Source organism: Coregonus clupeaformis, chromosome 30, assembly GCF_020615455.1.
Source record: "Coregonus clupeaformis isolate EN_2021a chromosome 30, ASM2061545v1, whole genome shotgun sequence".
NCBI lineage: Eukaryota > Metazoa > Chordata > Actinopteri > Salmoniformes > Salmonidae > Coregonus > Coregonus clupeaformis.
This window is the reverse complement of record NC_059221.1, coordinates 547,378-575,109: the sequence shown is the minus strand read 5'-3', so window position 1 is coordinate 575,109 and position 27,732 is coordinate 547,378. Positions and strand designations below refer to the sequence as shown.

The window sequence follows — 27,732 nt, the reverse complement described above, 5'->3', positions numbered from 1 at the left end:
TTGTCCCCATCACAAGGTGCACCTGTGTAATGATCATGCTGTTTAATCAGCTTCTTGATAATCCATCTACCTGACAGCTGTGGCATATCTTGGCAAAGAAGAAATGCTCACCAACAGGGATGTAAACATACTTCTGCACAAAATGAGAGAAATAAGGTTTTTGTGGGTCCAGAACATTTTGGGGATCTTTTATTTCAGCTCATGAAATATGGGACAAACACTTTACATGTTGTGTTTATATTTTTGTTCATTGGCTATGTCATAGCTAATTTATGAAAATAAATATTGACACATTACTAGCTCAAACACTGAATCTGCAAATTAATTGGTGGGTGATTGTGATTTCATATCAAAAGTGGGGGCACAAAAAGCAAACATTGCCCCCCTTATCTGATATTGTGGTGGTAAATGGCCAGTTTCCCTTATGGCTCAGCTCAGGTGCCTACATCAGAGGTACCCAAAAATGTTTGGCCCACGATAGGGCCAAATATTGATGCACGGACCGGTTTGGGTTTTTATTTTACCTTCTATAATGGTATTTGAATGTTTGGTTTTTTAAATGTGATAAAGGCATCAATTTTTACAGTTTACTTCACTACTTGAGTCATCTCTCTCCGCTCTCTCTTTCCACACAGAACTAGCCCTGCACCCTGTCACTCAAGGAGCGCATTTGTTGTCCCTCCTCGACCACGAGACACTTGCGTTCAGTCTCTGCATGGTCAATGCAGCACGTCTTTTCTTAGTATGTTGGGCCTAAATCTTCTTAGCCTTTAATCACTAGCTAGCTAATAAATATACTAACTCAGAGCAAACGTAACTAGCTATACAGCCTGATAATACCAGTGATGGTGTAGACCTACATTTGCATGTTTTTTGTGCAACAGTATCTTCTAAATCAAAGGAAAAGGCTAAGCAAATATATGTTAGCTACATGAAGTAGCTTAGAGAAACCATCCAATGTAGCCAAAGATTGTAGGGTCCCCTAGGAAACACTTGTCAACACTTTGGTTCCTTCCCTGTCACAATAACTAGTCCCTGGCATTTTCATTTGTTGAATAAAAAGTGCCCACTATTATATTCTAACTATATAATTATTTTTCCATGATTCCAGCAGTTCACCCAAGTGGTTTGCTCTAAATCACAAGTCATTCACAATTGCAACATTTTGTTAAACATAAGGCCTAGATTGTTTGCCCATATTGTGCAGCCCTACGTGGCAGTGTGGAAATGACTTCAAATGAGTGCAGGAAATGCCAAAATTGATGACAATGCTTTAAATTATTTAAACAATCAGAATGGAGAAAGACACATTGAAATCACTTAGAATGTATGTGTTGCCACCCTAGAGTCACGCCCTACTCAAGGCATATTTATAACTTTTATTATTCCAAAACATAGAATACCGTCAAAGTCAAAAAAAAAATGTGTAATACCGTGATATGACAGCCCTAACCCACGACCCGATTTTGATATCTGAAAATGCATTCTAACAGTATTTCTGTCTTCTCAACTCACCATCACATACTTTTAATGTGGGGATATGAGTCAATTGCAAATTAGTCTGACATAATGTTGTTATCTTGAACGTGGCATTAATGCTCAGAGGGAGACGGCAGGGTATTCCCTTAGAGTCAGTAGTGACCAGTGAACGCATTCGGTCACATGACAGCTCGATCAGCTGTTCGATTTCGCTTACCGGCATGTCAACTGAGCTAGGATCACAGTCCAACGGATTGGGAAGTAAGTCCCAATTGGAGGTGAGCAGTCGCCGAGTGGTGCAGTGGTCTAAGGCACTGCATCGCAGTGCTAGCTGTGCGCCTAGAGATCCTGGTTAGAATCCAGGCTCTGTCGTAGCCGGCCGCGACCGGGAGACCCATGGGGCGGCGCACAATTGGCCCAGCGTCGTCCAGGGTAGGGGAGGGAATTGCCGGCAGGGATGTAGCTCAGTTGGTAGAGCATGGCGTTTGCGACGCCAGGGTTGTGGGTTCGATTCCCACGGGGGGCCAGTATGAAAAAAAATAATAATAATAATAAATATATATATATATATATATATATATATATATATATATATATATAATAATAATGTATGCACTCACTAACTGTAAGTCGCTCTGGATAAGAGCGTCTGCTAAAATGACAACAAAAAAAAAGCTGCCATCACTTGTGTGGGACACTTACTGATGCTGTTTTAGAAACATGCACAGCCGAGGGAAGACGGCATGGTTCGCTTTTGAAAGACTCTCCAATAAGAAATCATTATTTCTTCTGAATCCACTGATTCGGTCACTCACCTGTATAATGTTTTTGTATTTAACCTGCATGCTTGCGTTCAGTTTCCCAAATATGTATGTTACATAGGCAAGGAGACATTTTCTTTTCATTACACAGAAAGTCAACCAAGATCACCACCAAGCCTCGGTGTGAAATAGAACACTCATGTTCTGATCCCATATCTCCACATCATTTTGCAAACAGGCGTGCATGCAGTTGAACAAAAATACACTGCTCAAAAAAATAAAGGGAACACTTAAACAACACAATGTAACTCCAAGTCAATCACACTTCTGTGAAATCAAACTGTCCACTTAGGAAGCAACACTGATTGACAATAAATTTCACATGCTGTTGTGCAAATGGGATAGACAACAGGTGGAAATTATAGGCAATTAGCAAGACACCCCCAATAAAGGACTGGATTTGCAGGTGGTGACCACAGACCACTTCTCAGTTCCTATGCTTCCTGGCTGATGTTTTGGTCACTTTTGAATGCTGGCGGTGCTTTCACTCTAGTGGTAGCATGAGACGGAGTCTACAACCCACACAAGTGGCTCAGGTAGTGCAGCTCATCCAGGATGGAAAATCAATGCGAGCTGTGGCAAGAAGGTTTGCTGTGTCTGTCAGCGTAGTGTCCAGAGCATGGAGGCGCTACCAGGAGACAGGCCAGTACATCAGGAGACGTGGAGGAGGCCGTAGGAGGGCAATAACCCAGCAGCAGGACTGCTACCTCCGTCTTTGTGCAAGGAGGAGCAGGAGGAGCACTGCCAGAGCCCTGCAAAATGACCTACAGTAGGCCACAAATGTGCATGTGTCTGCTCAAACGGTCAGAAACAGACTCCATGAGGGTGGTATGAGGGCCCGACGTCCACAGGTGGGGGTTGTGCTTACAGCCCAACACCGTGCAGGACGTTTGGCATTTGCCAGAGAACACCAAGATTGGCAAATTCGCCACTGGCGCCCTGTGCTCTTCACAGATGAAAGCAGGTTCACACTGAGCACATGTGACAGACGTGACAGAGTCTGGAGACGCCATGGAGAATGTTCTGCTGCCTGCAACATCCTCCAGCATGACCGGTTTGGCGGTGGGTCAGTCATGGTGTGGGGTGTCTTTGGGGGGGCCGCACAGCCCTCCATGTGCTCGCCAGAGGTAGCCTGACTGCCATTAGGTACCGAGATGAGATCCTCAGACCCCTTGTGAGACCATATGCTGGTGCGGTTGGCCCTGGGTTTCTCCTAATGCGAGACAATGCTAGACCTCATGTGGCTGGAGTGTGTCAGCAGTTCCTGCAAGAGGAAGGCATTGACGCTATGGACTGGCCCGCCCGTTCCCCAGACCTGAATCCAATTGAGCACATCTGGGACATCATGTCTCGCTCCATCCACCAACGCCACGTTGCACCACAGACTGTCCAGGAGTTGGCGGATGCTTTAGTCCAGGTCTGGGAGGAGATCCCTCAGGAGACCATCCGCCACCTCCTCAGGAGCATGCCCAGGCGATGTAGGGAGGTCATACAGGCACGTGGAGGCCACACACACTACTGAGCCTCATTTTGACTTGTTTTAAGGACATTACATCAAAGTTGGATCAGCCTGTAGTGTGGTTTTCCACTTTAATTTTGAGGGTGACTCCAAATCCAGACCTCCATGGGTTGATAAATTTGATTTCCATTGATAATTTTTGTGTGATTTTGTTGTCAGCACATTCAACTATGTAAAGAAAAAAGTATTTAATAAGATTATTTCATTCATTCAGATCTAGGATGTGTTATTTTAGTGTTCCCTTTATTTTTATGAGCAGTGTATAAAAACGCAACATGTAAAGTGTTGGTCCCATGTTTCATGAGCTGAAATAACAGATCCCAGAAATGTTCCATACGCACAAAAAGCTTACTTCTCTAAAATATTGTGCACAAATTTGTTTACATCCCTGTTAGTGGGCATTTATTATTTGCCGAGATAATCCACCTACCCGACAGGTGTGGCATATCAAGAAGCTGATTCAACAGCATGTCCATTACACAGGTGCACCTTGTGCTGGGGACAATAAAAGGCCACTAAAATGTGCAGTTTTATCACACACCACAATGCCACAGATGTCAAGTTGAGGGAGCGGGCAATTGGCATGCTGACTGCAGGAATGTCCACCAGAGCTGTTGCCAGAGAATTTGATGTTCATTTCTCTACCATATACTGCCTCCAACGTCGTTTTAGATAATTTGGCAGTACATCCAACCGGCCTCACAACCGCAGACCATGTGTATGGCGTCGCGTGGGCGAGAGTGCCCCATGGTATGGGCAGGCATAAGCTACGGACAACTAGCACAATTGCATTTTATCTATGGCAATTTGAATGCACAAAAATACAGTGACGAGATCCTGAGGCCCACTGTAAGGCCCATGTTTTTTTTAAGGTTTCTGTGACCAACAGTTGCATATCTGTATTCCCATTCATGTGAAATACATAGATTAGGGCCTAATGAATTTATTTAAAATCGACTGATTTCCTCATAAGAACTGTAACACAGTAAAATCTTTTAAAATCGTTGTATTTATATTTTTGCACACACACAAATATACAGTGCAGTCGAAAAGTAAATCAGACCCCTTGACTATTTCCACATTGTTATGTTACAGCCTTATTCTAAAATTGGTTAAATTGCCCCCGCCCCCCTCATCAAATCTACACACAATACCACATAAACAGGTTTAGAATTGTTTGCAAATAAAAACAAACAAAAAAACGGAAATATCATATTTACATAAGTATTCAGACCTTTTACTCTACTTTGTTGAAGCACCTTTGCCAGCGATTACAACCTTGAGTCTTCTTGGGTATGACACTACAAGCTTGGCACACACATATTTGGGGAGTTTCTCCCATTCTTCTCTGCAGAGCCTCTCAAGCTCTGTCAGGTTGGATGGGGAGCGTCACTTGGCTGTGTGCTTAGGGTCATTGTCCTGTTGCAAGGTGAACCATCTCCTCAGTCGGAGGTCCTGAGCACTCTGGAGCAGGTTTTTAAATCAAGGATCTATCTGTACTCTGCTCCATTAATCTTTCCCTTGATCCTGATTAGTCTCCTAGTCCCTGCCGCTGAAAAACCTCCCCACAGCATGATGCTGCCATCACCATGCTTCACCGTAGGGACATTGCCAGGTTTCCTCCAGACGTGACGCTTGGCATTCAGGCCAAAGAGTTCAATCTTGGTTTCATCAGACCAGAGAATCTTGTCTCTTTTAGGTGCCTTTTGGCAAACTCCAAGCGGGGTCATGTGCCTTTTATTGAAGAGTGGCTTCCGTCTGGCCACTCTACCATGAAGGCCTGATTGGTGGAGTGCTGCAGAGATGGTTGTCCTTCTGGAAGGTTCTCCCATCTCCACAGAGGAACTCTGGAGCTCTGTCAGAGTGACCATCGGGTTCTTGGTCACCTCCCTGACCAAGGCCCTTCTTCCACGATTGCTCAGTTTGGCTGGGCGGCTAGCTCTAGGAAGGGTCTTGGTGGTTCCAAACTTCTTCCATTTAAGAATGATGGAGGCCACTGTATTCTTGGGGACCCTCAATGCTGCAGACATTTTTTGGTACCCTTCCCCAGATCTGTGCCGCGACACAATCCTGTCTCAGAGCTCTATGGACAATTCCTTCAACCTCATGGCTTGGTTTTTGCTCTGACATGCACTGTCAACTGTGGGACCTTATACAGTGAGGGAAAAAAGTATTTGATCCCCTGCTGATTTTGTACGTTTGCCCACTGACAAAGACATGATCAGTCTATAATTTTAACGGTAGGTTAATTTGAACAGTGAGAGACAGAATAACAACAAAAAAATCCAGAAAAATGCATGTCAAAAATGTTATAAATTGATGTGCATTTTAATGAGGGAAATAAGTATTTGACCCCCTCTCAATCAGAAAGATTTCTGGCTCCCAGGTGTCTTTTATACAGGTAACGAGCTGAGATTAGGAGCACACTCTTAAAGGGAGTGCTCCTAATCTCAGCTTGTTACCAGTATAAAAGACACCTGTCCACAGAAGCAATCAATCAATCAGATTCCAAACTCTCCACCATGGCCAAGACCAAAGAGCTCTCCAAGGATGTCAGGGACAAGATTGTAGACCTACACAAGGCTGGAATGGGCTACAAGACCATCGCCAAGCAGCTTGGTGAGAAGGTGACAACAGTTGGTGCGATTATTCGCAAATGGAAGAAACACAAAAGAACTGTCAATATCCCTCGGCCTGGGGCTCCATGCCAGATCTCACCTCATGGAGTTGCAATGATCATGAGAACGGGGAGGAATCAGCCCAGAACTACACGGGAGGATCTTGTCAATGATCTCAAGGCAGCTGGGACCATAGTCACCAAGAAAACAATTGGTAACACACTACGCCGTGAAGGACTGAAATCCGAAATCCTGCAGCGCCCGCAAGGTCCCCCTGCTCAAGAAAGCACATATACATGGCCGTCTGAAGTTTGCTAATGAACATCTGAATGATTCAGAGGAGAACTGGGTGAAAGTGTTGTGGTCAGATGAGACCAAAATCGAGCTCTTTGGCATCAACTCAACTCGCCGTGTTTGGAGGAGGAGGAATGCTGCCTATGACCCCAAGAACACCATCCCCACCGTCAAACATGGAGGTGGAAACATTATGCTCTGGGGGTGTTTTTCTGCTAAGGGGACAGGACAACTTCACCGCATCAAAGGGACGCTGGACGGGGCCATGCACCGTCAAATCTTGGGTGAGAACCTCCTTCCCTCAGCCAGGGCATTGAAAAAGGGTCATGGATGGGTATTCCAGCATGACAATGACCCAAAACACATGGCCAAGGCAACAAAGGAGTGGCTCAAAAGAAGCACATTAAGGTCCTGGAGTGGCCTAGCCAGTATCCAGACCTTAATCCCATAGAAAATCTATGGAGGGAGCTGAAGGTTCGAGTTGCCAAACGTCAGCCTCGAAACCTTAATGACTTGGAGAAGATCTGCAAAGAGGAGTGGAACAAAATCCTTCCTGAGATGTGTGCAAACCTGGTGGCCAACAACAAGAAACGTCTGACGTCTGTGATTGCCAACAAGGGTTTTGCCACCAAGTGCTAAATCATGTTTTGCAGAGGGGTCAAATACTTATTTCCCTCATTAAAATGCAAATCAATTTATAAAATTTTTAACATGCATTTTTCTGGATTTTTTTGTTGTTATTCTGTCTCTCACTGTTCAAATAAACCTACCATTAAAATTATAGACTGATCATGTCTTTGTCAGTGGGAAAACGCACAAAATCAGCAGGGGATCAAATACTTTTTTCCCACACTGTATAGACAGGTGTGTGCCTTTCCAAATCATGTCCAATCAATTGAATTTACCACAGGTGGACTCCAATCAAGTTGTAGAAACATCTCAAGGATGATAAATGGAAACAGGATGCACCTGAGCTCAATTTCGAGTTTCATAGCAAAGGGTCTGAATACTTATGTAAATAAGGTATTTCAGTTTTTTATATTTAATACATGTGCAATTTTTTTTTTTTTTTGAATAAGGCTGTAACGTAACAAAATGTGGAAAAAGGGAAGGGGTGTGAATACTATCCGAATGCATTGTACACACGTACACAAAAGTATGTGGACACCGCTTCAAATGAGTGGATTCTGCTATTTCAGCTACACCCATTGCTGACAGGTGTATAAAAATCGAGCACACAGCCATGCAATCTCCATAGACAAACATTTGCAGTAGAATGGCCCGTACTGAAGAGCTCAGTGACTTTCAACGTGGCACTGTCATAAGATGCCATTTAACACTACAGCAATACAATGACATTCTAGACGATTCTGTGCTTCCAACTTTGTGGCAACAGTTTGGGGAAGGCCCTTTCCTGTTTCAGCATGTCAATGCCCTCGTGCACAAACTGAGGTCCATACAGAAATGGTTTGTCGAGATCGGTGTGGAAGAACATGACTGACCTGCACAGAGCCCTGACCTCAACCCCATCGAACACCTTTGGGATGAATTGGAACGTCGACTGCGAGTCAGGCCTAATCGCCCAACATCAGTAGCTTCCAATCTTCTGGGAAGGCTTTACACTAGATGTTGGAACATTGCTGCGGGGACTTGCTTCCATTCAGCCACGAGCATTAGTGAGGTAGGCACTGATGTTGGGCGATTTAGGCCTGGCTCACAGTCGGCGTTCAAATTCATCACAAAAGGTGTTCGATGGGGTTGAGGCATTGAGCATGTTGATCTACACGAACGTTATATATATATATATATACACAAAAGTATCTAGAATAGTCTTGAAAGGAAAATATGCACATGCCTACTAGGTAGTTGGTGATGAATGTTTACAAACTAAGACATTTGGAATCAACGCTATTGAGCTAGCTAGCTGTTACGTATAACGCTAGTTCTTCTCATTACAGTTTGTTTTGTGCTGTAGATACAACATTATTCATGGTATAAGAAGCTAGCTAGCTAGTTGGGTGGGTGGCTAGGTGTTTAGCATGTCAAGCCAGGCCCAAACAAGGCATACAGATACTTTTTGTACTATGCCGCGCTAGCTGGATATTTCAAAGTTAGCGGAACCATACATTGTAACATTTAATTTTACAGGCTGTAAATTCAGCTTCACAGTTCACGCACAGAAAGCCAACGCTAGCGAGCTACGTCGTGGGGATGAAATAACGTAGCACGTTACGACGCCCCGACCGAAGCGTCCAGTGTTTACGTCCTGCTGCGTCGTGAGGAGCAGTTGCTTGCCAACGTTAGCTAACTACAGAGGCACATATCAGCCTGTTTTTATAGTACTGTAAAACTTGCTCGTCTTACCTTTTTCAGAAATGGCTGTTTCAGTGGTCAAGAATAACGCTAGCTGCTAACGTTGCTCAAAGTTCACGGGCGTAGTCTTTGCGCAGTCACTTGATGGTTCCGTCACAGATAGAACAATGAGCCAGATGTTTCACCGGATGTATAAAGCTGAAGCATCCGGTTGACGTTTCCACTCACCATCAAATATGGTGATGAGAGGAAGCCCAGTGGCCGGCAGTTGGAGAAGATGGAGCGAGATGGATTTTGGCCAACATTTTGCTAATTTTCTCATCGATTTAAATACACTGCTCAAAAAAATAAAGGGAACACTTAAATAACACATCCTAGATCTGAATGAATGAAATAATCTTATTAAATACTTTTTTCTTTACATAGTTGAATGTGCTGACAACAAAATCACACAAAAATTATCAATGGAAATCAAATGTATCAACCCATGGAGGTCTGGATTTAGAGTCACCCTCAAAATTAAAGTGGAAAACCACACTACAGGCTGATCCAACTTTGATGTCATGTCCTTAAAACAAGTCAAAATGAGGCTCAGTAGTGTGTGTGGCCTCCACGTGCCTGTATGACCTCCCTACAACGCCTGGGCATGCTCCTGATGAGGTGGCGGATGGTCTCCTGAGGGATCTCCTCCCAGACCTAGACTAAAGCATCCGCCAACTCCTGGACAGTCTGTGGTGCAACGTAGCGTTGGTGGATGGAGCGAGACATGATGTCCCAGATGTGCTCAATTGGATTCAGGTCTGGGGAACGGGCGGGCCAGTCCATAGTATCAATGCCTTCCTCTTGCAGGAACTGCTGACACACTCCAGCCACATGAGGTCTAGCATTGTCTTGCATTAGGAGGAACCCAGGGCCAACCGCACCAGCATATGGTCTCACAAGGGGTCTGAGGATCTCATCTTGGTACCTAATGGCAGTCAGGCTACCTCTGGCGAGCACATGGAGGACTGTGCGGCCCCCCAAAGAAATGCCACCCCACACCATGACTGACCCACCGCCAAACCAGTCATGCTGGAGGATGTTGCAGGCAGCAGAACGTTCTCCACGGTGTCTCCAGACTCTGTCGCGTCTGTCACATGTGCTCAGTGTGAACCTGCTTTTGTCTGTGAAGAGCACAGGGCGCCAGTGGCGAATTTGCCAATCTTGGTGTTCTCTGGCAAATGCCAAACGTCCTGCACGGTGTTGGGCTGTAAGCACAACCCCCACCTGTGGACGTCGGGCCCTCATACCACCCTCATGGAGTCTGTTTCTGACCGTTTGAGCAGACATGCACATTTGTGGCCTGCTGGAGGTCATTTTGCAGGGCTCTGGCAGTGCTCCTCCTGCTCCTCCTTGCACAAAGGCGAAGGTAGCGGTCCTGCTGCTGGGTTGTTGCCCTCCTACAGCCTCCTCCACGTCTCCTGATGTACTGGCCTGTCTCCTGGTAGCGCCTCCATGCTCTGGACACTACGCTGACAGACACAGCAAACCTTCTTGCCACAGCTCGCATTGATGTGCCATCCTGGATAAGCTGCACTACCTGAGCCACTTGTGTGGGTTGTAGACTCCGTCTCATGCTACCACTAGAGTGAAAGCACCGCCAGCATTCAAAAGTGACCAAAACATCAGCCAGGAAGCATAGGAACTGAGAAGTGGTCTGTGGTCACCACCTGCAGAACCACTTCTTTATTGGGGGTGTCTTGCTAATTGCCTATAATTTCCACCTGTTGTCTATTCCATTTGCACAACAGCATGTGAAATGTATTGTCAATCAGTGTTGCTTCCTAAGTGGACAGTTTGATTTCACAGAAGTGTGATTGACTTGGAGTTACATTGTGTTGTTTAAGTGTTCCCTTTATTTTTTTGAGCAGTGTATTTAATCTCAATACAGTTTTCTGTTCCCAAAACTAGAATCTGTTACGAACAGAGTGGACAAAGTTTTGTATTCTCAACCCTTTTCCAATGCTTCAAAAAATGGTGTTGTTTAGAAGGACCTTGAGTAATTGCACACGCACACTTCAAAGAGCGGCGTTCCCTAATGGAAATATGCAACTACATGCTAAAACACACCAATAGGATCTCGCTAGCTCGTGCTTGGCTCTGCCCACCTCCTTGCCTGTTCTGCACACTATGATTAATTTGCTCCCATTGGAAATGACAGTGTGTGGTCTATCTTGGGTTAGTTATAAAACATGATTTGGTTCCATCATGATCATGGGACACTCTTTTCATGCCACTTCGATACGAAGTGATTTGTGTAGCAGGTTAGTAGATCATTTTTGCTAACCCTAACCCTGTTCCCAACCTTAACCTCAGTCTCTTAACCTGCTACGTTAATTATCCTAACCTGCTGCGTAAGCTCTCATAACCTGCTTCGAAAAAGTGGCATGAAAAGAGTGTTTCTCGTTGCATCAAGGAGGCAGATGTTTCACCTGATGTATACATCTGAAGCATCTGGTTGTAACTTCCACTCCCCACCAAATATGGTGAGGAGAGGAAGCCCAGTAGCCAGCAGTGGGAAAAGATGGAGCGAGATGGAACTGGGCTGACATTCTGCTGATTTTCTCATCGAAGAAAAGCCCGATCTCAATCGTTTTCTGTTCCCAAAACTAAAATCTGTTACGAACAGAGTGCACTAAGTTTTGTAGACATGTGCTTTGTTCACAAGAAGTGGAAGAGCTAATTTAGTTATTGCACATGTGCACTTCACAGAGAAGGCGTTCCCTAACGTGTAGGGAACGCCCCGTGTGGCCCAGTTTGTAGAGCATGGCGCTTGCAATGGTGACAAACGCACTGAAATACTGTTTAAATCGACTATGTGCACTACAGCGCTTTCGATAAATTCGTTCGGAAGAGGTGGTTTTAACCAGAGAGGAAGAGGCTAAATTCAAGGTTTTATTCAGCCCAAAATCTGTCCACGGAAACACGGCCATAAAGTGAGGAATTTTTTATGGCGAGGAGGAGAAGATCCGTGGACCCTTCCTGTCTGGAAGTAATTTAGTAATTCATTGTGCTAGCCGTTGGCGCTCTGTAGAGTTGCTATTTTCTCGAGTTTTCTCAAGTCAATTAACTTGTGACATTCCTGGAGTGCTCATTATACTAATAAAGTCAATTTTAATCAACAAATACGTTTAAAAAAGGTTAAGCGTACAGGACTGGGTACATATTTGGCTGTGTTGGCATAATCACTACATACTGTATACATTTACATATTTTGCAGCCACTCTTATCCAGAGCGACTTCAGTAGTGAGTGCATACATTTTCATTCGTACTGGTCCCCCGTGGGAATCAAATCCACAACCCTGGCTTTGCAAGTGCCATGCTCTACCAACTGAGCCACACAGGACTATATCCCATCGAGCCAAGCTGGAGAGGATGCCCATTGTCACAGTTTCAAGACCAGTCAGAAACGTCCAGCTAACCCTACGCCAATGACGCCGATGGATCTCAAAACTTAATTGGGATTTGCGTTAAGTAGCAATGATATCCTTCTCCACCGTTGTCTTATGACACGACAGATAGCTCGAACCAGTAGTGACTATTCAACAAAACAATAAATAATTTTCAAGTTTCTTTCCAGATATTTTTTTTTTTACATTTTCAAGTTGAGGGTGCAATATATATGAAGTTTGGCAATGAGGACGAAAACTAGCATAGCTCAGCTAGCCAGCTAGTTTAGCCAGGGAAAACGGAGGAAAACATGCTCGAGACCGGATATAGCTGGGCACACATGTACACTAGGCTATTTGAGGACACAGATTGTCGTTTTTATGCCCTGATATCAGGAGCTGGGGGCGAAATGTTTGATTAAACAATTCAGAGACTGAAACGAATACATCAGATGACAAATACTGTATTTAAGGAGAGCGAATCGATATACAATCCCGAAATCAGCTGTAACTGTCAATAGTAAAACAAAGCTTAAAACGATGTTTGAATGAACCCGAATCCAGAAAATGAATGGTGAAGTCGCTTCCAGACACAGTAGACCCCTCCTCCTCACCACTCTATGAGAAAGTGTCAATTTGGTCTCCCAACAAATGTATTGCTAATTTGCTACGTGAGGATTATTTGATTATTGGGGATTTATTATTCTCCTAAATTGATGGGATGACTAACTTAGAAAGAATGCATTCTTGACTGGGCTAATGTAGGTTGTGACACCTGGCAGGCTGTGATTGATGTGAAGAGTTGTTTTAGGGGGTAAAATGAGATAAGGATTGTGTCTCCAAATGCTAGACTATATTGGTTCTTTGTGATCTGTGAACCTTCCTTGGACATAGGAATGATGTCTAAGGGAGCTGGCTCTTCTCACTATGACAGGTTGTTATGAGGAACGTATGCCTGGTAACAGAAGAGGCTGGCAACAGGGGTGCATCAACGGATTGGCTGAGTAAAGTTTAAACCACGCTCAAGTCTTTACTCTGATTGGCCAGCAGAGAAGTGGGAAATTCCCTCTGTCAGAGTATTTGAGTATTGGATCTGAAACAATGTGTTAGTTCTCTGGGGTGCCCTGCGAGGTATCTCAGAGAGCCCGTATATACGAAACATCATATTTACCATTGAAGGTTTTTGCATTAATTAAAATAACTAGTATATCTTAGAAGTCGTGTTGACCTCTTTTGTTCCTAATACCAGATTTGAATTGACGCGACTTTCACAGATTGAATAGAAGTTTCGCAATGGTTATATTCTTAGGAATGCACTGGTATGACTGGACGCACATGGCAATTCGGCAACTTTGAGAAAAAAAAAGTTATATTGGAGTTGTGACTATTGTCATAAAGACAGATCGAGGACTCATCATGGATATAACCTGTTTTAGCATGGACGTTGCCATTGAGGGCTTCCACCATTTTAAAATAGTCAACTGGGTGGGGATTGCTATGAGTTGGGAGCAATAAGCCAATGAAGAAGAAGAAAATGTACTACTTTAAAATGGAGATAGCCTCAATGGCGCTGCCAAATTGTCAAAGACGCCAGTCACCCAAGTCATAGACTGTTCTCTCTGCTACCGCACGGCAAGAGGTACCGGAGCGCCAAATCTAGGTCCAAAAGGCTCCTTAACAGCTTCTACCCCCAAGCTATAAAACTGCTGAACAATTAATCAAATGGCCACCCGGACTATTTACATTAACTCAGCAGCCTCCACTGAGACACCGCTACCTGAGGTAGAACAAAACACAACCATGTTTTTTCACATCTCTAATGTCTAACATTTATGAAATCAATGGTCGTGAAATAATATTTTACTGCAACAGTGGTTAAGTTGATAGATGGTATTGCAACCTCTGATATTGCAAAAATGTGGAATACAAGTAGTCAGTTGTCTGCCCTACATACACAAACAAACAGCATTAGGATATCTTAATGCATCTTGGAAATATAGACCTATAAACACAGAGATACAATAGGCAGAAATATCAACTATGAATAACTTTCCAAGTCAAATCCCTGTCACATTGCCATATGCTAGGTTTAGATGAAATGATGCCCCTGTGGTCAGCCTCTTGCAATTACGTTAGGTGGCGCCCCTAGATTTCACTTCAAATCAGAAGATGGGAGGAGCTATAGGAGGACCGGCTCATTGTAATGACTGGAATGGAGTCTATGGAACGGTATCAAACACAACAAACATATGGAAACCACATTTGTCTCCGTTACATTTATTCCATACCAGCCATTATAATGAGCCCATCCTCCTATAGCTCCTCCCACCAGCCTCCTCTGCTCCAAATCCTCTGCTCTAAGTCCCAAATCCAAAATGGCAGCCACAATATCATTAAATGGGGGTTTAATCACATGTATATACACTGAACGAAAATATAAACGCAACATGCAACATTTTCAAAGATACAGTTCATAAAAGGAAATCAGTCAATTTAAATAAATTCATTAGGCCCTAATCTATGGATTTCACATGACTGGGAATACAGATATGCATCTGTTGGTCACAGATATCCTAAAAAAAGGTAGGGGTATGGATCAGAAAACCAGTCATTATCTAGTGTGACCTCTATTTGCCTCATGCAGCGCGACACATCTCCTTCGCATAGAGTTGATCAGGCTGTTGATTATGGCCTGTGGAATGTTTTCCATCCTTGGCTGTGCAGAGTTGCTGGATATTGGTGGGAACTGGAACACACTGTCGTACATGTCGATCCAGAGCATCCCAAACATGCTATATGGGTGACATGTCTGGTAAGTAAGAAGGCCAAGGAAGAACTGGGACATTTTCAGCTTCCAGGAATTGTGTACAGATCCTTGCCACATGGGGCAGTGCATTATTATGCTGAAACATGAGCTGATGACAGCAGATTAATGGCACAGCAATGGGCCTCAGGATCTCGTCACGGTATCTTAAATTGCCATCGATAAAATACAATTGTGTTCGTTGTCCTTAGCTTATGCCTGCCCATACCATAACCCCACCGCCACCATGGGGCGTTGACACCAGCAAACCACTCGCCCACACAACGCCATCTGCCCAATACAGTTGAAACCAGGATTAATCCGTGAAGAGCACACTTCTCCAGCGTGCCAGTGGCCATCGAAGGTGAGCATTTGCCCACTGAAGTCGGTTGCGATGCCAAACTGAAGTCAGGTCAAGACCCTGGTGAGAACGATGAGCATGCAGATGAGCTTCCCTGAGACGGTTTCTGACAGTTTGTGCAGAAAATCTTCAGTTGTGCAAACCCACAGTTTCATCAGCTGTCTGGGTGGCTTGTCTCAGACCATCCCGCAGGTGAAGAAGCCGGATGTGGAGGTCCTGGGCTGGCGTGGTTGCACGTGGTCTGCAGTTGTGAGGCCGGTTGGACATACTGCCAAATTCTCTAAAACGACGTTGGAGGCGGCTTATGGTAGAGAAATTATCATTCAATTCTTTGGCAACAGCTCTGGTGGACATTCCTGCAGTCAATTTTATGCTCCCTTAAAAACTTGAGACATCTGTGGCATTGTGTTGTGTGACAAAATTGTACATTTTAGAGTGGCCTTTTATTGTCCCCAGCACACGGATGATCATGCTGTTTAATCAGCTTCTTGATAAGCCACACCTGTCAGGTGGATGGATTATCTTGGCAAAGAAGAAATGCTCACTAACAGGGATGTAAACAAATTTGTGCACAAAATTCGACAGAAATACGGTTTTTGTGCAAATGGAAAATGTCTGGGTTATTTTATTTCAGCTCATGAATCATGGGACCAACACTTTACATGTTGCGTTTATATTTTTGTTCAGTATACTGTAAGATCCTAATCCTGGAGGCACAAGTTATACCCACAGTTGGTATACCGCAAGTTGTAGAGCTCGGGAAAGGGTGTCCAGGGTTCACTTTCCTTTCGTTGGAGCCTCAGAGTTGCCTCAAAGATGCTCGTGACTTGGAGTGCTTGGTGTTGCCATGAAAATCAGTCTTCTGCCTTTTCTAAATTCAGACAATGGTGTTTGAGTGTATTTTATGGCAGGCCTATTGGATTACCAACATAGTTTAATTACAAAAAATAGTATTGAGTCATACAGTGCCTTCAGAAAGTATTCATACCCCTCAACTTTTTCCATATTTTGTTGGGTTATAGCCTGAATTTAAAATTGATTAAATTGAGATGTTGTGTCACTGGCCTGAACACAATACCCCATAAGGACAATGTGAAAACATGTTTTTAGAAATGTTTGCACATTATTGAAAATGAAATACAGAAATATCTCATTTACGTAAGTATTCACACCCCTGAGTCAATACTTTGTAGAAGCACCTTTGGCGGCGATTACAGCTGTGAGTCTTTTGGGGTGAGTCTCTAAGAGCTTTGCACACCTGGATTGTACAATATTTGTCCATTATTGCTTTAAATAAATATTCTCTGTCAAGTTGATTGTTGATCATTGTTAGAGAGCCATTTTCAAGTCTTGCCATAGATTTTCGAGCCAATATGAGTCAAAACTGTAACTAGGCCACTCAGGAACATTCAGTGTCGTCTTGGTAAACATCTTCATGTAGAGTTGGCCTTGTGTTTTAGGTTATTGTCCTGCTGAAAGGTGAATTTGTCTCCCAGTGTCTGTTGGAAATCAGACTGAACCAGGTTTTCCTCTAGGATTTTGTTTGTGCTTATTCCGTTTCTTTTTATTAAAAAAAACAACAACATAGTCGTTTCCGATGACAAGCATACCCACAACATGATGCAGCCACCACCATGCTTGAAAATATGAAGAGTGGTACTCAGTTATGTGTTGAGATGGATTTGCCCCAAACATAATGCTTTGGATTCAGGACAAAAAAAGTTAATTTCTTTGCAGTATTACTTAAGTGCCTTGTTGCAAACATAATGCATGTTTTGGAAAATATTTTAATTGTGTACAGGCTTCCTTCTTTTCACTCTGTCATTTAGGTTAGTATTGTGGAGTAACTACAATGTTGTTGATCAATCCTCAGTTTTCTCATATCACAACTGTTAAACTCTGTAACTGTTTTAAAATCACCATTGGCCTGTTTTAAAATCACTATGAGCAATTTCCTTCCTCTCTGGCAACTGAGTTAGGAAGGACGCCTGTATCTTTGTAGTGACTGGATGTATTGATACACCATGCAATTTCCTTCCTCTCTGGCAACTGAGTTAGGAAGGACGCCTGTATCTTTGTAGTGACTGGATGTATTGATACACCATCCAATTTTCTCAGGGGACCCCACATGGGGCCCAACCCCAAGTTTGGGAACCACTGTATTAACCTCTCTCTCTGCTTGTTTCCTCTCTCTCGCTGTCTCCTCTGCATACATTTGTAGCCTGCCTCACCCTCACCAGTGAGCGCCACATCACTGTCTGTCTCATTAGCCTACTCTCTGTAAAGCAAAAATATTATGAGAACGTAGCCTATTTTCTGCTCCAGCTGAGGTAGGCACCATTTATCGTTAGCTTCTTACTTCATCCTTCTAGCTGGCTAAGTAATACTAGCCAGAGCCCTTCAACGTTGATGCAATAGAGTCTCTGCCGGCAGCTAGCGACCTGACTGTGACATATCTATAAGTGACTATTTACCAGTTGTGCACTCATTCTCCAAGAGACATATTTTGTTTGTTTGGGGGATGTCAGTAGACACAGCAGGAGTCACGGGATGGTTTTAAAACGTAATTACGGATGTTAATCCAGGATTGTGTTCTCCGTTTTCCTCTACGGCCCCCACAAGCTTCACGGGACTCGTTTGAAGTCTCTGAAGTCGGTCCTGCCGACGTGCCAACTTCTGTCTGTAGTATCTGTCGGTGCTGTTGTTTTTTGATAGTGAATATCTCACTACACATGTGTAGGGATCAAATGTTGCATGTTGGGTGACATTTGGGTATTAGTCAGTATAAGTATTTTTATCCACATCATTTTGTCTTTTGGGATATTTTTTTCTCATCCCGCACAGTAGGTGGCCCAATACAACTTTTGGATGTAGTCCGCCGTCAAACCCCAATGAAGAAGAAGAAGAAGAAGAAGAAGAAGAAGAAGAAAATTTGGGCGCCACAAATGAGTGTGTAAACGGTGTGGTTGAACTGACAACTGGGGGAAAAGGGCCTTGGTCAGGGAGTTGACCAAGAACCCGATCGTCCTCTGACAGAGGTCTAGAATTCCTCTGTGGAGATGGGAGAAACTTCCAGAAGGACAACCATCTCTGCAGCACTCCACCAATCAGGCCTTTATGGTAGAGTGGCCAGACGGATGCCACTCCTCAGTAAAAGGCACAAGACTGCCCGCTTGGAGTTTGCCAAAACGCACCTAAAGACTCTCAGACCATGAGAAACAAGATTCTATGGTCTGATAAAACCAAGATTGAAGTCTTTGGCCTGAATGCCAAGCGTCACGTTTGGAGGAATCCTGGCACCATCCCTACGGTGAAGCATGGTGGTGGTATCATCATGCAGTGGGGATGTTTTTCAGCGGCAGGGACTGGGAGACTATTCAGGATCGAGGCAAAGATGAACAGAGCAAAGTACAGAGAGATCCTTGATGAAAACCTGCACCAGAGCACTCAGGACCTCAAACTGGGGTGAAGGTTCACCTTCCAACAGGACAACGACTCTAAGCACATAGCTAAGACAATGCAGGAGTGACTTCGGGACAAGTCTCTGAATCTCATTGAGTGGCCCAGCCAGAGCCCAGACTTGAATTCGATCGAATATCTCTGGAGAGACCTGGAAAAAGCTGTGCAGCAACGCTCCCCATCCAACCTGACAGAGCTTGAGAGGATCTGCAGAGAAGAATGGGAGAACCTCCCCAAATACAGGTGTGCCAAGTTTGTAGTGTCATACCCCATAAGACACAAGGCTGTAATCGCTGCCAAAGGTGCTTCAACAAAGTACTGAGTAAAGTGTCCAAATACTTATGTAAACATAAGTATTTGGACACTTTATGCATAATTATGCAAACATTTATAAAAACCTGTTTTTGCTTTATATTATGGGGTTTATGGGTGTAGATTGATGAGGGGAAAAAAGCTATTTAATACATTTTAGAATAAGGCTGTAACGTAACAAAATGTGGAAAAACTTCAGGGGTCTGAATACTTTCCGAATGCACTGTATGTTCTTCCTCTCCTTCTCCCTATTAAGTGATGACCTTTTATACCTTTCACGTAATCTCCTTTTTACCCCTCTCCCCCTCTTCCCTCCTCTTGCACTATTCATCTGTCTTTCTTTCTCTGTTCTCTTCTCTTTCCTTCCTCCTCTCCTCAGCAAACTCCATGGCCCTTTTTCCCTCTCCCCTCCTCTCTCGCTTTCTTTCCCTGCCCTCTGTCTCCCTTTTCATTCTATCCTCCTCTACCTTCCTCTCAGCAAACTCCAATAACTTAATTCACCTGCTTTTTCCCTCTCCCATCCTCCCTCATTTTCTTGCACCATACACTTGCATCCTCCTTCCTTTCTGTAATCTATTACCAACTATTTCCTGTGTTTGAATGGTGCAAAATGCACTTGTCACTTAAATCTTGATGGATTGATTGCTTTCATTTTACTTCTGCGACTATTTCATACTCTTGCTTGTGCCTGTTGTTTTTTACTGTTAACGTTACGACCACAGAAATGTTTGTAATGACCTGTCAAACACACCCTGGTAATGGCTGAAATGGGCTAAATGAAATACATTGGCTTTCTGTTCAATCTATAAGAACACTAAAGCTCGACAATTACATCACAAGAAAAAAAAGAAAGATACATACATTTTGATTGGTGTTCACTTTTTGTGAAATTTTAAAAGGTATAATTTAATACAGTTGAATTGTCAACAAATTAGATGCGCTGAAATAAAAGCGAGGGTGTGGATTTTCTATGTGTGATTTTCTATGTTTTGTTCTAGTTCGTGTTTTCTATGTTGGCCAGGGTGGTTCCCAATCAGAGGCAGCTGATTCTCGTTGTCTCTGATTGGGAACCATACTTAGGCAGCCTGTTGGCATTAGTTATTTGTGGGATCTTGTTCCGTAAGGTTTGTTTTGGTGTATTTATCTAGGACTTCACGTATCGTTTGGTTTGTTGTTTTGTTCGTGTGTGTACTTAATAAAAGATGTACGCATATCACGCTGCGCCTTGGTCCGCTGTTTATAACGATCGTGACAAGTGTTTGGTGGTTAAAGTCCTGTTATACCCCTTTATGTTAATTTATTAATATATGCAAACGAGGCACACATCATTTTCTTTATTTTTAACACAAAATATATCTTCATCCATTGCCTAACTGTTCCATTTATTAGAATTGTCTTTAAAACCTTTCAACAATTTTGATGACCGTTGCTAGTAAAAGATTCCTTGTATTTTGTGCCTTCAGAAAGTATTCATACTCCTTGACTTTTTCCATATTTTGTTGTCTTACAGCCTGAATTCAAAATGGATTAAATATATGTTTTTTGTCATCCATAATATTTGCAAATGTATTGAAAATAAAATACAAAAAATAATTTAGAACGGTCATCCAACTCTGAATTCCAAGTCGGGATTTCGGGCCTCTTTCTAGAGCCGACAAGAAGGACCGCCGCCCCACCTTCCTGTTCAAGTGAGCACAGCACAACAAGGTGAGTCCTAAAATGTATTGTATGCTGCTGCATAAATGATGTAATATGCCAGGGAGATATGTATACTGTAGCTAAGAAAGTAGTACTAAGTGTATGCTGTGTAGTAAGCTGTTTGTAGCCCATGTGCTTCACCCTAATAATTTGCTCCCTTTTCACCTCATAACTTAGCCTACTGTTCTGACTTGGTTGCGCACATTTAGCCTATAGCCTGTTTTAGAGAAATCTCATCATCGAATATTGTAAGAGCTTTCATTGTCTGCTTATATGCCCCCTTTATTTATCCTACGGTTCTGACTTGGTGTACAGGGAGATTGCTGTAAGAATGGCCCATGTTCTGAATTCTGTCGCCGTACATTTCAAAAGTGCTGAACAAATCGTTACATTGACTACATCCGTCCTAGCTCGCTTGTTAATGTCTTAATCGAAATTACGGATTGCCTCTTATCCGCTCGTCATCCCCTTATGCCATAGTTTGTACATCTCAATTGTCAGTAGAAACCACATTTGTTTAAGCAAGTCAGCCATGGCCTTCTGAGTGGCGCAGTGGTCTAAGGCACAGCATCGCAGTCCAAGAGGCGTCACTACAGATCCGGGTTTAATCCCGGGCTGTGTCACAGCCGGCCGCGACCGGGAGACCCATGAGTCGGTGCACAATTGGCCCAGCGTCGTCCGGGTTAAGGGAGATTTTGGCCGGCTGGGATGTCCTTGTCCCATCGTGCTGTAGTGTCGAGTCAATGTTGCTAATTATGCTGTAACAAAGGAGTCCGCTTATACTGAGCTTTGATCATAAGTTTTATTCATATCACAAGATTTCAGCATAAGTTTACAGATGTCTAGAGCATCCGGAGAGCAGAGTCCCAAAAGAATATGTCTGCTCTAATGTTCTTTGTTCAAACCCAGTACTTATAATATTCCCCAAAATATGGGTGGCTCCCTCTACTGTCCAATCCCCTGTCTCCAACACACACTCCCTCTGTTCTATGGGGCGTCACTCTAAAACAACTCCCTCTGAAACTGAATAAACATCCTCTCAGGTTCCACTTGAAAACATTAGCAAAGTCATAATTCTTAATACACTACAGCGCTCTACCAAGTCCTTGTGGCGGCCGGGCGCATGCACGCTGACTTCGGTCACCAGCTGTACGGTGTTTCCTCTGACACATTGGTGCGATTGGTTTCCGGGTTAAGCGAGCAGTGTGTCAAGAAGCAGTGCGGCTTTGCGGGGTCATGTTTCGGAGGATGCATGGCTCTCGACCTTCGCCTCTCCTGAGTCCATACGGGAGTTGCAGCGATGGGACAAGACTGTAACTACCAATTGGAGATCACGAAAAAGAGGTGGATAAATAAATAAAGCAAGTCAGCCATATCAGTTTATCGGCACCGTTTGTCACCGTTATAGTGCAATTAATGTATTGTTTAGTGTTGTGTAGTTGCTTTGTTGCATGCATCCCCAAAAAATGTGGGGAGTTTGCCCCACCAAGATTTGTATGCTAAAATTGCTACTGCACAACCCTGAGTCAATACATGTTAGAATCACCTTTGGCAGCGATTACAGCTGTTAGTCTTTCTGGGTACGTGTTATGATGAGTTTCTGGTATTGAGAAGTTCAGAATGCAAGAGAGTATGTTACACAGATGGATATTTGATTCAGTCATTATTTAATGGTTACAATGTTTGATTCAATGACAGGGGGTACGGACATAGCCTCCTGCCATCTGAATGACATCCATAGACAATCTCTCAGCTTATATACTCCTCTTCCAATCTACTTTTATCTTACCCAGCTGCTAACCATTATTGATTGTCACTCATCCACCACCATATCATGTGCCTCCTCGGTGTTGCGTGGCACCCTAGCCAGGCCATTCCATCACGCACCCATCCTAAGATTAGCACCAGTGGCCCCTAATCTATCTTGGCACACTGACCTTCTATTACTCACTCGTGACACCACTAACACATGGCTTGTCCTTGTTCTCTGTCCACATACAGCTTTTGAGTTGCACATACATGAATGAATGCTGTATTACAAATCATCATAACAGTAAGTCTCTAAGAGCTTTGCACACCCGGATTGTGCAACATTTGGCCATTATTATTTTCAAAATTCTTTAAGCTCTGTCAAATTGGTTGTTGATCATTGCTAGACAGATATTTTCAAGTCTTGACATAGATTTTCAAGCATATTTAAGTTAAAACTGTAACTCGGTCACTCAGGAACATTCACTGTCTTCTTGGTAAGCAACTCCAGTGTCTTTTTTTATCCTGAAAAACTCCCCATTCCTTAACGATTGCAGGCATACCCATAACATGATGCAGCCACCACTATTCTTGAAAATATGGAGAGTGGTACTCCGTAATGTGTTGTATTTGTGGTGAGTGATTTCGAAGGAGTAAGTCGCAGGAGGGTAAATCACAGAATAATAGGATTTATTCCGAAACAGAGTTACGCAGTAATGCGTCAAAACACTCCAGTGCTCAAAACAGGCTCACTGGAAACAACAAGGCACACAGGGAAATATCCCGGCGATACAAAATACACGGAGCTCCACGAGCTTCTCTAACCTCCACAATAAACAATCAAAAACAAAGACAAGGGGGCAGTGGGAACACTTATACAGGTACTGACGAGGGGATATGAACCAGGTGTGTGTAATAAACAAGACAAAATAAATGGAATGATGAGATGAGGAGCGGCAGTGGCTAGAAGGCCGGTGACGACGAACGCAGAAGCCTGCCTGAACAAGGAGAGGAGGAAGCTTTGGAGGAAGTCGTGACAGTACCCACCCCCTTGACGCGCAGCTCCAGCAGCGCGCCGACACCGGCCTCGGCGACGGCCAGGTGGACGCGGAGTAGGGCGAGCCAGATGGCGACAGTTGAAATCCCGCAATAGGGAGGGATCGAGGATATCCCTCACCGGAACCCAGCACCGCATCTACGGACCGTATCCCTCCAACTCCACGAGGTACTGAAGGCCCCCCACCCAACACCTCGAATCCAGGATGGAACGGACGGAGTACGCCGGGGCCCCCTCGATGTCCAGAGGGGGCGGAGGAACCTCCCGCACCTCAAACTCCTTTAGCGGACCAGCCACCACCGGCCTGAGGAGAGACACATGGAACGAGGAGTTAATACAGTAATCTGGAGGGAGTAATAACCTATATGTAACCTCGCTTATACTCCTCAGGACTTTGAACGGCCCCACAAACCGCAGGCTCAGCTTCCGGCAGGGCAGGCGGAGGGGCAGATTCCGGGTCGAGACCCAGACCCGATCACCCGGTACCAAAACAGGGGCGTCACTGCGGTGGCGGTCAGCGTTGGCCTTCTGGCGACGCACAGTACGCTGGAGGTGGACGTGAGCAGCATTCCACGTCTCCTCTGCGCGCCGAAACCAGTCATCCACCGCAGGAGCTTCGGTCTGGCTCTGATGCCACGGTGCCAGAACCGGCTGATAACCTCAAACACATTGAAATGACAATAGGTTAGTGGAGGAGTGGCGGAGAGAGTTCTGGGCATATTCTGTCCATGGCAAGAACACCGACCACTCCCCCGGTCGGTCCTGGCAGTAGAAGCTCAGGAACCTACCCACATCCTGATTCACCCGTTCCACCTGCCCATTACCCTCGGGGTGAAACCCAGAGGTCAGGCTGACCGAGACCCCCAGACGTTCCATGAACGCCATCCAGACCCTGGATGTAAACTGGGGACCCCTTTCAGACATTATATCCTCTGGCACCCTGTAGTGCCGGAAAACGTGAATAAACAGGGCCTCCGCAGTCTGCAGGGCCGTGGGTAGAACAGGCAGAGGAAGGAGGCGGCAGGCTTTTGAAAACCGGTCCACAACGACCAGGATGGTGGTGTTACCATGAGAGAGGGGAAGATCAGTGAGAAAGTCAATACACTTTGGAACTGGTAAGGGCTGTAACTTACCCACTGGGAGGTGCCTAGGTGCCTTACTCTGGGCGCACACCGAGCAGGAGGAGACATACACCCTCACGTCCTTAGCCAAGGTAGGCCACCAGTACTTTCCGGTCAGGCAGAGCACTGTATGGCCGATACCTGGGTGGCCAGAGGAGGGGGACGTGTGTGCACAATAGATCAGATGGTCACAGACAAGAGACGGCATGTACTGCACCCCAGCTGGGCACTGAGGTGGAGATGGCTCTGTGCGTAACGCCCGCTCTATGTCCGCGTCCATCGCCCACACTTCCGCCGCCACAATGCAGGACGCCTAAGGGGGTGTTGTCTATGGGCCTCTCCTCTGTGTCGTACAGCCGTGACAGTGCGTCTTCCTTCACGTTCTTCGTACCCGGGATGTAAGACAGTGTAGGGCGGAGCTAGCATGTTGGAGTGAACGGCTGTGTGTGAGAGGCTCCCGCAACTTTATTGCGAAATAATCTAACCTAATTTACTTTATTGCACTTGTTACAACAAACTTTTCTTTCTAATACAATATTGTAACTTTCTATGTGAAAATGCCTAGTAATAAGCGACCAAAGGACAATAAATCCACATCAGAGGCCTACTCCCCACCAAACAACGAGACAGACATGGCGGAAGGCACAGGTAACAACGTGACACTTACAGAACTTACCCGGGCTTTGGGAGAACTACGTGTTGCTATAGCGTTGGATCTTAAGGCTACTATTGCTAAACTGGACACTAAAATCGAGAGCACCATTCGAACGGTCGCTTCGCAGGGCCAGAGTATTGTGGACCTTGAGAAAGCTTCTGAATTCAACGCTGGTAGGATCGACGAGTTAGAGAAGCTATGCACGTCATTGCAGGATAATGTGCAGAGGCTTTCTGTGAAAGTGGTCGACCTGGAGGGCAGATCCAGGCGTCATAACCTTCGCGTTTTGGGTCTGGCAGAAGGGGTGGAGGCGGGCTCTCGCCCCACCGACTTCTTCGCCAAGCTACTGAAGGATGCAATGGGACCGGATGTTTTGGCTTCGGATCCCCTACTGGACCGTGCACATCGCGCCCTTGTCCCAATGCCTGGACCGGGCCAGCGTCCTCGCACAGTAATCATCTGTTGTCACAGTTTCAAGACCAAGGATCTTATCCTGCGCGAGGCTCGAATGAGGGGCAACCTGTTACATAAAGGGCACCCCTTTCGTGTCTATGAGGAGTATGCGCCCGATGTGGCAAAGCACCGCGCTGGCTACAGAGATGTCATGACCAAACTCTACAAACTCCATCTTCGCCCAGCCTTGCTCTTCCCTGTAAGACTAAGAATTACCCGCCTTCCGGGGAGAAGATCTGGCTCTCCTCGGTTTTGGATGCAGAGAAGTTTATCCGGGAATATACGCCAATCCCCCGTACAGGTTAGAGTGCCTTGTCATTGTGTGTTAGGGTCTGCTCATGGACTCGAATCCATACCATACCATAATGGGTGAAACCGTATTAAACGGTCTCAGCAAGGGCTACCGAACATGTAATACGATGAGCTGACCAATGGAGGGCAGTCAGAGCTCTCACTTAACGTTAATTTCACTTTCATACCGACTGGGTTTAGAGCGATGCCTGTTTGGGAGGCCTTCCAGGTCAGATCATTGACACTTTCGGATGGATACAGTGGGGAAAAAAAGTATTTAGTCAGCCACCAATTGTGCAAGTTCTCCCACTTAAAAAGATGAGAGAGGCCTGCAATTTTCATCATAGGTACACGTCAACTATGACAGACAAGATGAGAATTTTTTTTCTCCAGAAAATCACATTGTAGGATTTTTAATGAATTTATTTGCAAATTATGGTGGAAAATAAGTATTTGGTCAATAACAAAAGTTGCTCAATACTTTGTTATATACCCTTTGTTGGCAATGACACAGGTCAAACGTTTTCTGTAAGTCTTCACAAGGTTTTCACACACTGTTGCTGGTATTTTGGCCCATTCCTCCATGCAGATCTCCTCTAGAGCAGTGATGTTTTGGGGCTGTCGCTGGGCAACACAGACTTTCAACTCCCTCCAAAGATTTTCTATGGGGTTGAGATCTGGAGACTGGCTAGGCCACTCCAGGACCTTGAAAAGCTTCTTACGAAGCCACTCCTTCATTGCCCGGGCGGTGTGTTTGGGATCATTGTCATGCTGAAAGACCCAGCCACGTTTCATCTTCAATGCCCTTGCTGATGGAAGGAGGTTTTCACTCAGAATCTCACGATACATGGCCCCATACATTCTTTCCTTTACACGGATCAGTCGTCCTGGTCCCTTTGCAGAAAAACAGCCCCAAAGCATGATGTTTCCACCCCCATGCTTCACAGTAGATATGGTGTTCTTTGGATGCAACTCAGCATTCTTTGTCCTCCAAACACGACGAGTTGAGTTTTTACCAAAAAGTTCTATTTTGGTTTCATCTGACCATCTGACATTCTCCCAATCCTCTTCTGGATCATCCAAATGCACTCTAGCAAACTTCAGATGGGCCTGGACATGTACTGGCTTAAGCAGGGGGACACGTCTGGCACTGCAGGATTTGAGTCCCTGGCGGCGTAGTGTGTTACTGATGGTAGGCTTTGTTACTTTGGTCCCAGCTCTCTGCAGGTCATTCATTAGGTCCCCCCGTGTGGTTCTGGGATTTTTGCTCACCGTTCTTGTGATCATTTTGACCCCACCG

General features: G+C 44.8%; 1 protein-coding gene across 3 annotated transcripts in view; it reads right to left on the bottom strand.

The window, feature by feature from the left end:
- LOC121545970 (glucocorticoid modulatory element-binding protein 2) overlaps positions 1-9,221 on the bottom strand; it is a 29,468-nt gene extending 20,247 nt beyond the window's left edge. For all 3 annotated transcript variants that reach the window (XM_041856925.2, XM_041856926.2, XM_041856927.2), the window contains exon 1: positions 9,096-9,221. The gene's annotated coding sequence lies outside the window, so the exon portion shown is untranslated. The remainder of the gene's footprint in view (positions 1-9,095) is intronic.
- Positions 9,222-27,732: the final 18,511 nt, after the last annotated feature.